The 12,089-nt window shown below is 39.7% G+C and overlaps 1 pseudogene; it reads left to right on the top strand.

Annotated features, from left to right (window-relative positions):
* On the top strand, window positions 1-11,991 carry LOC119512075 (annotated as a pseudogene).
* The last annotated feature ends 98 nt before the right edge of the window (window positions 11,992-12,089 follow it).

The following is a 12,089-nucleotide window of genomic DNA, read 5'->3' as shown; positions in this document are numbered from 1 at the left end:
ATGTCGGGGAGTTTTTCAGTAAACCTTTATAGTAGGTACTGAGGGTATATGCAGACACCTTTTCTCTAAATTGTGAATTCTTCTTTGAGAAAAAATACCTTTACAGCTATAGGGTATTAAACCTGAGAGGGAAATATGATTGAGAGGAAAAATAGGTAAAAACTTAAAACAGTGACTGTCAGCAAATTAATGCCTACTAAATTAGAGACTAAAAAACCGAGTGGTTTCATGTCTTATATCAAAAGAAAATTACTATTTTCATGTATTTTGTGCAAAATAGTTTCCACAACTAAATTCTGAGTTTTTTCCATGATAAAAATAAAAGATAAATTCACTTCTCACTCTGGCAGAATTAATTAATGTTAATGATGTCATTAGGCACTGGCAGACACTAAGGTTTTCTTTAGAAATAAAATGTATCTGATTTATACTTGTAGGTAATATGCACAACATTGATAAACAGTATCTGTATCATTACTATTCAAGACTAAAAAAAAATCACTTGGCTTCTGATTCAGAATTAATTTAAGAGTAACAAGATATGTTTACAAAATTCCCTAATTAAGAACTGAGAAAGTTCTCAAAAAAGTTATCCTCTATTTTCCACACTTTCTCTCCATTCCCATACATTTTAGTGTCTAAAACGAGAATGAAAAAAATTTTGTCAAGTTGATCCAAGAAATACTTATATTCAACAATACAGTATTTTAAAATCTACCAACTATAAATGAGTGCTAAGTAATAATGCATTGCTTGTTTGAGAGCAAGAAAAATCTTCATTATCTCAAAAACTGAAACTGTTTAAATAATAATGTTTTGAGTATCTTACATATGTTTTTGAAAATGAGAAATTTGGGGGGGGGGGCAGGGGTTCAGTGGATGGCTCCCAAGAAAACAATTATGCCTTTTAATCTTCCTGTTGATATTTACTGATATCTGGGGGAAATTGTGTGTGTGTGTGTGTGTGTGTGTGTGAGAGAGAGAGAGAGAGAGAGAATATGCCGTTTTGTTTTGACTTAATGATTCTTTAACCATGCTCTAAAACTAAGGTGGATTTTACCTAAAACACATTAGGTGCAGTTCTTCGTAAATTTTTAAAAATCAAAAATATTTGCTAAAAATTTTCAGTAATTTAGATGAAACAGCTGTTACATAGTACGAAGTTGAAACTTCTTTTAAATATGTCCAATGTTCTTCTTAGAGAAAAATAAAGCAAAGTGTATGGTGTGCTCTCAACTAAAATGCATATCCTTCTAATTGATGAAATGGCTAGAACTATTACTTCAAAGGTAAGAATGTACTTAAAAATATTTTGGGGTTCTTTCTGATCAAATAGGTCTTGGGTTTGATTTAATCATTGATGACCTGTTGCAATTTAAACATTGAAAATCAGTTGTGTTTCTAAAGGTTGCACCACCCCCTACCTTCTTTGGACCCTTTACTTAGTGGTCAATATAATCAAAGACAAAATTACATTCTATTGGAAAGGTAACAAATTCTTTTTTTTTTTTTTAAGTCAATTGTTATAGAACACTTTATGAAAACTTAGAAAATTTAGAAGTTCTTTTAAAGTAGATTGTAAAATTAGGATTTAAGGAACTTGAGTCAAAATTCTTTCAGGAATTCTTTGAGATGGAGTATAAATAAATAACTAATTTTGACATAGGGTAAGATCAATTAAAATGCAAGAATAAATAAATCATCTTTGATTTAACAGGTTGGTATCTAAAGAGCTTAGAAAATAGTTTTGTATGCAAATACTGTTAGTATGTTCAAAGTTCTGAACGCTTATAATTCAGTCATTTTATTGCTATTTCAATGTAGGACTCATGTTTTCTTCTAAAAGTTTATTTTAAAAATTATTGTGAAATATACATAAAAATAATATATAAAACAGATATATACAATTTTAAAATTAATAAAATATACATGGAACAAGTTTTTAATGACTACTTTGAAAGGTAGATTTGCAGCTGGTTACAATATCACTGTTTAAATTTGATTTTACATAAAATGTATGCATTTATGATTCAGTGATTTTGTTAAATCCTTTCATAACTATTAATAGGTAGGGCATCCTTGTAAAAGGAAAAAAAAATGATAAGATATAAAAGTTCAATAGGCCTTTATAAATTCATAGATTTTCTTTCTTGGTGAAAGAATTGTGCTTTACACCTATTTATGTTTTTAATGAAAGAGCACGAAGAGAAACTATCTTTTTGTTTCCCAAGCATGGATATTTGACCTTATCCAAAGTCATAGCTTCAACTCTTGATTTCCTCATTGGTGACTCTCAAGTTCATATTTCTAGCTGAGACTTTCTGCTGGACTTCATTTACCTGTACAACCACTGAAAAAGGGCATTGGATTTCAGTCTTTAGGACGTTACTTATAATGAAGATGTCTGGGACTTACTTCAGATTAATAGAGGAAGAGAGCGAGTGGGTGAAGTATACATTAACCATGAGGTGATACTTGTTGAAACTGAGTAAGAGTGCAAAGGATTTCATAATACTATAGTTTTGTATATTAAAATTTTTTCAATAGTAAAAAGTAAAAAAAAAAAATAGTTGCAAACAGTGATCTTTGCGGTGGGTTGAAGAAATTCAGCATCTTGTTCCTTAGAGTTTGTGCATTATTATCCATCTCTATTGTTTTCTTTAATCTGCTCAAATCTTGTGAGGTTGGTGGTGGTGAAGTGTGGCTCAGAATGGTTTGGTTACTTACTCAAGGTTAAGTAGTTGGTAGATGGCAGATCTTGGAACTCTTCAGATTGTATGTATGTTCTTTCGGCTGGAAGCATACCTAACCTTTTCAGTATATTAATAAGAATTATTTTAAAAAAAAAAAACCCCATATCACTTGAGAATCAGATTACCAGATTAACATCAACAAAATGTGCTTTCCCTAAATTTAAGTTGCAAAAGTTGAGTTTTGGTAAGTGAAAATTATTTCCTGGGACATTCTTACTTCTGTATGCTTCTGGGCATCACTTAAATCTACAGTTTTCAGAGAGATATTAATAGAGCATTAAATGAGAATAGTCTGATACCTGCATCTTGCTTTCTAGCTCCCATTTTAATTCTTTCTTAATTTTGATTCCATACTAATTTTTAATATCTAATTTTAAAATTCTTTACTGGTTAGTTTGGGTGAAATCTCGCCTTCATTGTTCATGTTTACGAGTGGTGGTTTCTGTTCTTTTCTGAGCCTATTTTGTTCCTTTGAACACTGCTTTTCTACATTATTGGAATTCTATTCCAGAAAAAGTGCAAACCAGATGTCTTTTATTCTAACTATGCTAACTTGGGACTTCTCTTTTCAAGTGGTCTTTGAAGTTTGTAACTTCATTTTGTTTTTTGATAAAAAAGTATTTCCCATTTTAACCATTTTTAATTGTTCATTTCAGTGGAATTACATTGACAGAGTTCTGTTAACATCCATTACCAACAGGAACTCTGTCTGTTAGGCAGTAATAGTCCTCTTCCCCCGGCTCCAGGTAACCTCTCGAATCTGCTTATTCTCAGTATTTCATATAAGTGTTGTAGCTCGGTTTTCGAAAATGCCCTCATTGACGGCAAATTCTTGTCTTTTTGAGTAAATCCTATTTTTCAGAGCTCAGTCTGGAAATAAAAAGATGGGTTAAGTTGGGTAATAGAAATTACATCACTTCATAGATATAGGTTTCTTAACTGAGCAGAAGTCTTATTTAAATTACGTCTTTACTTTTTCAGCTTTTTAAACCCATGCTTCCATTTCTGCTGCTGGGCTCTTCAGTCTTCCTCTTACCTGGCATGAAAAACAAAGGTTGTCTGTTCATATTTATTAATGTTTGGAGGAGCAGATAACAACTAGCTGTTTTCTTCCTATAATTTCTCAATTGAGGCATAAACTGTAACACGTACTCAGGTCAGCACCTGATAATTCTTGCATACCTTTTCATTTGAACATTTAGGAACTGTGATGGTTAAATTCATGTGTCACCTTGGCTAGGTTATGGGGTCCAGTTGTTTGGCAAGCAAGCACTGGCCTGATTGTTACTGTGAGGATGTTTCGTGGATTTAAATCATTAGTCAATTAATGGTATCCGTGTTTGATTATATCTACAGTCACCAAAGGAAATTGCCTTCAGCAATGGAAGAAGTCTCATTTAAGCAGCTAAAGACATTAAAGGGAGAACTGATGATTTCAGCAGTCAGAAAGACAAATTTCCCTCTCTGTGTCAGCCAGCCAACTTCTCCTAGGTAATTGATTGAAACCTTCATCGGAGTTCCCAACTTGTGGCCTGCCCTACAGAATTTGTGCTTGCTAATCCCTACAGTTACATGAGCCAGTTCCTATAATAAATCTCTTTATATATAATCCTGTCAGTTCTATTTTTCTGAGAACCCTGACTAATACAGATTTTGGTACTGAGTGTGGTTCTTAAGAAACAGAATTTTAAGGATGAGACTTCTGATTTGGTTCTGGTGTTTTTGACATTGGTTCTCTAATCTGATTAGATTAAAATGCACTAATGAGTCCATTTCCAGTGATCAATAGGGCACTTATACACCATGTCCTGAATTGGCAATAGAGAGACACAAAATATCACCATTGGATACTGTTACTCGAATGCACATAAAAGTCGAGGCGCTGGGTGTCAGTGTATTTGATACTTCAACAGAGTTTTGTGGTGTTAAATAAAAAGTATAATGATGTTAGCTGGTTGTTCCTAAATAGGCTGGATACAGTTGTTAAAGGGATGAGGTCAGGGTTTCAAATGCCTAGCTCAAGAGCCACATGATGGACATGAAAGTTTTTATGTGTGTGCTGAAAGAAAGTTATTTTTTGTAGCTGAAGACTTGAGATTTCTGAAAACCAGACTGAGTCTTATTGTAAAAGTGGCTGAAATACAAGATAAATTGGATTCCCAACCTTTCAGGGGGTCTGCTGTCATAGGAAGGGCATTGATAAGGAAGGAATGGGATCCTAAAAATTGGAATGGGGGCATATGGACCAATAATGATGACAATGGAGACATTGAAACCCTAGATTCTGCTGAGTGTTCTTTGCCAGATAAATTTGTATTACTCTGCCCTTAGGAATCAGCCACCAGACTCCCAGGCTGCCCCTGAGGAAATAGCCATCCCACCTCCCTCTGAAGACATTAACACTGCTGTGCCTGATAAACCTGTAACTTTTTCCCCTGAGGAAATATCCCTCACACCTCCATCTGAGGAGATTAACCCTGTTTTACCGTATGAAACTGTAATGGAATGCCCTGCAGTAGTTGGCTTGCAAGATACTACAAATTCCTCTCATGACCTTCCCCTACCCACCCCTCTTTTCTTCCAGACCTATAACTAGACTGAAGTCCCAACAGGCCCCAGAGGTGAGGTACAAAGTGTGACCCATAAGGGGGTGTGCGACATTCCAAAAGAACTGCATGATTTTTCCAATTTGTATACAGTAGACAGAAATCAGGGATTATGGGTAGAAGGAACATAAAGTTGGATCAGGCTGAATTTATTGATATGGGCCCACTAAGCAGAGATTCTGGATTTAGTTTTGTAGCTCAAAGGTTTAGAAAGGACTCTGACATTTGTTTGGTTGGTTTGCTGAAGCATTGACTAAAAGGTGGTCTCCATTGCCTGAACTGCCCTGGTAGATGAGGGAATCTAAAGGCTTAGAGATTGGAATGTTAGAGTGGATTTATGTGAGGCATGCTCACCCATGCCAGGGATGTCCAGAGGACACAACTTTCACCAGGTCTGTGAGGAAAACATTTGGGAGAGCAGCACCACCAACTCTGAAGAGCTCTGGTCACTCTTTATTGGTCAGATATTACTGTGGGAACTGCTGCCACTGAACTTGGATCCTTTAACAAAATGGAGATGATCAGATCCTAGGTTGGCAGGAGCCGAGTGGCAGCATGTAAGCATGAAAGACAAGGTGGCCATGGCTACTGTAATGGAGAACATATTCAAAACAGTAATCAGAATAGTCTGACTCACAGAGACCAGACAATGGCTGGTTGATCATGGGATACCTAGAAGTGAATAGATGAAGAGTCTCCTAAATACTTACTTGATCTGTGTAAGTAGAAGAGTTCTAGGTCAAGTGAAAAAAAGTCTAACTTGAATCACAAAACAGAGTCATGGCCCCTTAATCAATTCCCAGACTTAATATAGTTTACAGACCCAGAACCAATTGAATGAAGGGAAGGCCAGAGAAAGGACCCTGCTATTCTGCCAAAAATTTAAACTGTTAATCTTCTTTCCAGCTTTCCTTAAAGGGACCTATGCTGTTTCACCAGGGCAATTGCATTGGGGTAAAGGAAATGATCACATTTTTGGGATCATTAGATACTGGCTCTGAACTGACATTAATTCCAGGAGACCCAAAACATCACTGAAGCACACCAGTCAGAGTAAGGAGATTTATGGAGGTCAGGTGATCAATGGATTTGAGGTCATTGTCTGTATCACAGTGGGTTCACTGGGTCTCTGAACTGATTTTGTGGTTATTTCCCCAGTTCTGGAATGCATTAATTGGAATAGACATACTTAGAAAATGGCAGAATCCCTACATTGGGTCCCTGAGTTGTGGAAGGAGGGCTATTATAGTCAGACATGCCAGGTGAAAGCCACCAGGACTGCATCTACCTCAGAAAACAGTAAATCAAAAGCAACACTGTATTCCTGGAGGGATTACAGAGATTAGTGCCACCATCAAGGACTTGAGGGATGCAGGGATAGTGATTCTCACTACATCCCCACTTAGCATTCCTTTTTGGCCTGTGCAGAAAATAGATGGATCTTGGAGGATGACAGTGGATTACTGTAGACCTAAACAGGCGGTAATTGCAATTGCAGACACTGTTCCAGGTAAGGGATCATTGCTTGAGCAAATCAGCGCATCCTCTGGTTCCTGGTATGCAGCTATTGCTCTGGCAAATGCTTTTCTTTTAATGACTGCTAGTAAAGATCACCAGATACAGTTTGCTTTCAGTTGGCAAGGTCAGAAATATGTCTTTACTGTCTTACTTCATGGGTTTATCAACTCTCCAGCCCTGTGTCAAGATTTAGTCTGCAGGGCCCTTGACTGATTGCCTGCTCCTTCCACAAGACATCATCCTGGTCTGTTACACTGAAGACATTATGCTGATTGGACCTAGTGAGCAGGAAGTAGCAATTACTCTAGACTTATTGGTAAGGCATTTGCATGCCAGAGGGTGGGAAATAAAACCAACAAAAATTGGGAGGCCCTCCATCTCCATGAAATTTCCAGTGTTCAGTGGTGTGCAGCATGTTAAGATAGCTCTTCTAAGGTGAATGATAATCTGTTGCATCTGGCTCCTCCTACAACCAAAAAAGAGACACAAGGCCTAGTTGGCCTTTTTGAATTTTTGGAGGCAACGTATTCCTCATTTGGGTGTGTTACTCCAGCCCATTTATTAAGTGACCTGAAAAGCTGCTTGTTTTGAGCAGGGATTGGAACAAGAGAAGGCTCTGCAACTGGTCCAGGCTGCTGTGCAAGCTGCTCTGCCAACTGGGCCATATGACCAAGCAGATCCAGTGGTGCTAGAAGGTTCAGTGGCAAATAGAGATGCTGTATGGCAGGCTCATTTAAGAGAAGAACAGCACAGATCCTTGTGATTTTGGAGCAAAGCCCTGACATCCTATGCTGATAACAACTCCCCTTTTGAGAAAGAGCCATTGGCCTCCTACTGGACCATAGTAGAGACTGAACACTTTACCACGGGCCACCAGGTCATCAAGTTTGGTGTGCACAGGAGCACTCCATTATCAAATGGAAATGATATATAGGGGATCCATTTGGAGCAGGCCCTGAAGGCACAAGTAAGTTACATGAGGAAGTGGCCCAAATATCCACAGCCCCCGCTCCTGCCACATCACCTTTTCCTTCCCAGCCTGCATCTGTTGCCTCTTGGGAAATTGCTTACAATCAGTTGACTAAGGAAGAGAAAGCTTGGGCCTGGTTTACATGCAGTGCTGCATGGTATACAGGTACCATCAGAAGGTGGATATCTGCAGCACTACAGCCCATTTCTGGGACATCCCTGAAGGACAGTGGTGACAGAAAATCCTCCCAGTAAACAGAACTTCAAACAGTGCACCTGGTGGTTCATTTTGCTTGGAAGGAGAAATGGCTGGAGGTATATTTGTATACTGATTCATGGGCTGTAGCCAGTGGTTTGGCTGGATGTCCAAGGATTTGGAAGGACATGATTAGAAAATTGGTGACAAAGAGATCTAGGGGAAAAGTATGTGGATAGACCCTTCTGAATGAATGAAAATCATGAAGATATTTATGTCCCATGTGAATGCTAACCAGAGGGTGTCCTCAGGATGGGAGGATTTTAATAATAAGTGGATAGATGTCTTGTTCTGTGGATACTAGTCAGCCTTTTCCCCCAGTTACTCCTGTTATTGCTCAGTGAATTCATTAAAAAAGTGGCCATGGTGGTAGGAATGGAGGTTTTCACATTGACTCAGCAACATGGAATCTCATCACCAAAACTGACCTGGCTACAGCCACTGCTGATGCCCAGTCTGCCCATAGCAGAGACCAACACTCAGTCCCAGATACAACACCATTCCCCGAGGTGATCAGCCTCCTAGCTGGTGGCATGTTGATTACATTGAACCACTTCCAACATGGAAAGGGCAGCATTTTGTCCTTGCTGGAATAGACACATACTCTGAATATGGATTTGCCTTCCCTGCATGCAAGGCTTCTGCCAAAACTACCATCTGTGGATTTACAGAAGCCTTTTCCACCATCATGGTATTTGTGGTGGTTTGGAGCTCTTTGTACCTCAGAAAAAGCATGATCTTAAATTTAATCCATTCCCATGGGCATGAACCTATTGTAATTAGGACCTTTTGATGAGGCTACTTCAGTGAAAGTGTGACCTGCCACCATCAGGAGGGTCTTAATCCTGTTACCGGAGTCCTTTATGAAAATGAAATTTAGGCATGAGAGAGAGAGAAGCAGTGGAAGCAAGGAGCAGAGACAGAACCTAGAAGAGAAGGAAGAGATCAGGAATCACTGCCATATGCTTTGCCAGGTGACAAGCTAAGGACCCCGAGGATCACTGGCAGCCAGCCCCAGAATGTTGCATTCTCCAAGGAGAAAGCATTGCCTTGATAATGACTTGATTTGGATATTTTCCTGGCCTCAGAACCATGAGTGAATAAATTCTCATTGCTTAACCTGACCTTTTCATGGTATTTGCTTAAGCAGCCTAAGGAAACTAAAACAGATTTTGGTACCAGCAGAGTGGGGTGCTGCTATTGCTAATACCAAAAATGTGGAAAGGCTTTGGGATTGGTTAATGGGTAGAGGCTGGAAGAACTGTGAGGTGCTTGAGAGAAAAAGCTTAGATTGCTTTGAAGAGTCTATTGGTAGAAACATGGATGCTAAAGGTACATCCAATGAGGATTTAGAAGGAAAGATGAATGTGTTACTGGAAACTGGAGGAAAGATAATCTTTGCTTTAAAGTGGAAGAGAACTTTGACAAGGTTGAGTTCTGATATTGGATGGGAGACAGAACTTGAGAATGATAAACTTAGATATTTAGCTGAGGAGATTTCGAAGCTAAATGTTGAGAGTGCAACCTGGTTTCTCCTTGCAGTTTATAGTAAAATGTGAGAAAGGAGTAAGCTGAGAACTGAACTGTTGGACACAAAGAAACCAGAAATTGATGGTTTCGAAAATTCTGAGCTTCTGGAAAGCAAGTCCCAAGAGAATACTGCTCCAGGTGAGGGTTTAGCTGAACAAGGAACCAGTCAGCAATTTGCATGCAACTCAGGATTGAAGGTGCAGTTATGCAGGAAGGAGCTAGGGAAAGTCCTTCTGCCTTCCTGGACTAAAAGGGACAGAGAAGGAACAAACTGAAGGAGGACTCGTTTCAAGGGCAGAACCATGGAAGCTGAGGCCTGGAACAGTGACATCATCTGGGGCCAAGAGAACAGGCCCACCCATGTGTGTGGAAAGGGTGACTCTGCCCCAGCACTTGGAGAGAGTGAGCCTTCTGCCCTGTTGTTTAGGAAAAGTGCTGTTGCCCCAGTGCTCAGAGAGGGTGGAACCTATGCCTCAGGGATTGAGGAGAGTCTGGCAGCCACGCCAGTGCTCTGAGAGGGTGCAGCCTGTGCCCCAGAGTTTGTAGTGAGCCTGGAAGCCATCTTGATGCTTGGAGAGGGTGGAGCCTTCACCCCAGTGTTCATGAAAGCATGGCCACTGCGTAAGCATTTGGAAGAGGTGGGGCTGCTGCTCCATCAGGCCTGGAGGACAGAACATCAATTCATAGATGGCTCTCAGATCTTGAATCTAATGGAGGATGCCCTGCAGGGTTTTGGAATTGTTTGGTACCTGTGACTCCTGTTTTCCTTCCAATTTCTCACTAAGGGAATGGAAATGTTTATCCTATGTCTGTCCCTTCATTGTATATTGGAAGCAGATAACTTGTTTTCTAGGTTTTACAGGTCAACAGAGGGGAATTTGTGCCCTGGGACAAACCACAACTGAAACTGATTTTGCTGAGGCTTTGTACATAGTATTGTTTCTGAAATGACTTAAGGTTTTTGGGATATTATGATGGGATGAATGCATGTTACATGTAGAACATGTCTTTTTGGGTTCCAGAGGGTGGAGTATGGGGGTTTGTACCTGTATTTACCCCAGAAAAACATGTTCTTAAATTTAGTAGATTTCTGTAGGTGTGAACTAATTGTAAGGAGGACCTTTTGATGAGGCTACTTCAGTTAAGGTGTGACCCACCTCAATCAAGATGGATCTTAATCCTCTTACTGGAGTCCTTTATAAGGGAATGAAATTCAGACCTGAGAGAGAAAAGCCACAGGAATCAAGAAGGTGAAGCAGAACCTACAAGAGAAGGAAGAGATCAGGAGATGCTACCATGTGCCTTGCCATGTGACAGGACTCAAGGATCACAGGCAGCCAGTCCCAGAAGGTCACAGTCTTTGGGGAGAAAGCATTGCCTTGATGAGGCCTTGGTTTCGACATTTTCCTGGCCTCAAAACCATGAACAGATAAATTCCCATTGTTTAACATGACCCATTTGATGTTACTAGCAGCCTGGGAAACTAAAACAGTATTCCACATGGCATTGCTTCTTATCAAGGAATGCACTTCACAGCAAATGAAGTGTGGGAGTGGGCACATGCTCATGGAATTCACTGGTCTTACCATGATCAATATCCTCCTGAAGCAGCTGGATTGATAGAATGGTGGGATGAGCTTTTCAGAACTCAAATACGGCACCAGTTGGGTGGCAGTACCTTGCAGGGCTCTGGCAGTGTTCTCCAGGAGACTGTGTATGCTCTAAATCAGTGGCCACTCTATGGCGCTGTTTCTCCCATAGCCAGGATTCCTGGGTCTAGGAATCAAGGAATCGAAATGGGAGTGGCACCACTCACTATTACCCCTAGTGATCCACTAGAGTAATTTTTGCTTCCTGTGCCCACAACCTTCTGCTCTGCTGGTTTTACAGGTGTTAGTTCCAAAAGGAGGAGTAATTCTACTAGGAGACACAATGATTCTATCGAATTGGAAATTAAGACTGCCAACCAGCCACTTTGGGATCCTCATGCCTCTGAATCAACTGGCAAAGAAGGGAATTCCTGTACTGGTTGGGCTGGTTTATCCTGATTATCAAGAGGATACTGGATTGCTATTATACAATGGAGGTAAAGAAGAGTATGCCTGGAGTACAGGAGATCATTTAGGGTGTCTTTTGGTACTATCATGCATGGTGAGTAATGTCAGTGGAAAACTCCAGCAACCCAATCCAGCAGGACTACTATTGGTCCAGACTCTTAAACAGTGAAGGTTTGGGTCACCCTAGCAAAGAACCACAACCAGCTGAGTTGCTTGCTGAGGATAAAGGGAATATGGAATGGGCAGTGGATGAAGGAAGGCATGAATACAAGTTATGATCACATGACCAGTTGCAGAAATGAGTTACGTAATGGTTATGAGTATTTCTTTCTTGTTTCATTATGAATATAATTGTATACATAAAGCAAATGTCTTTGTTTTATTCCTAATCTTATCCCCT

The sequence above is a fragment of the Choloepus didactylus genome, chromosome 17 (genome assembly GCF_015220235.1).
Source record: "Choloepus didactylus isolate mChoDid1 chromosome 17, mChoDid1.pri, whole genome shotgun sequence".
In the NCBI taxonomy this organism is placed as follows: domain Eukaryota; kingdom Metazoa; phylum Chordata; class Mammalia; order Pilosa; family Megalonychidae; genus Choloepus; species Choloepus didactylus.
The sequence above is the reverse complement of the archived record's forward strand: the minus strand, read 5'-3'. Positions and strand labels throughout refer to the sequence as shown.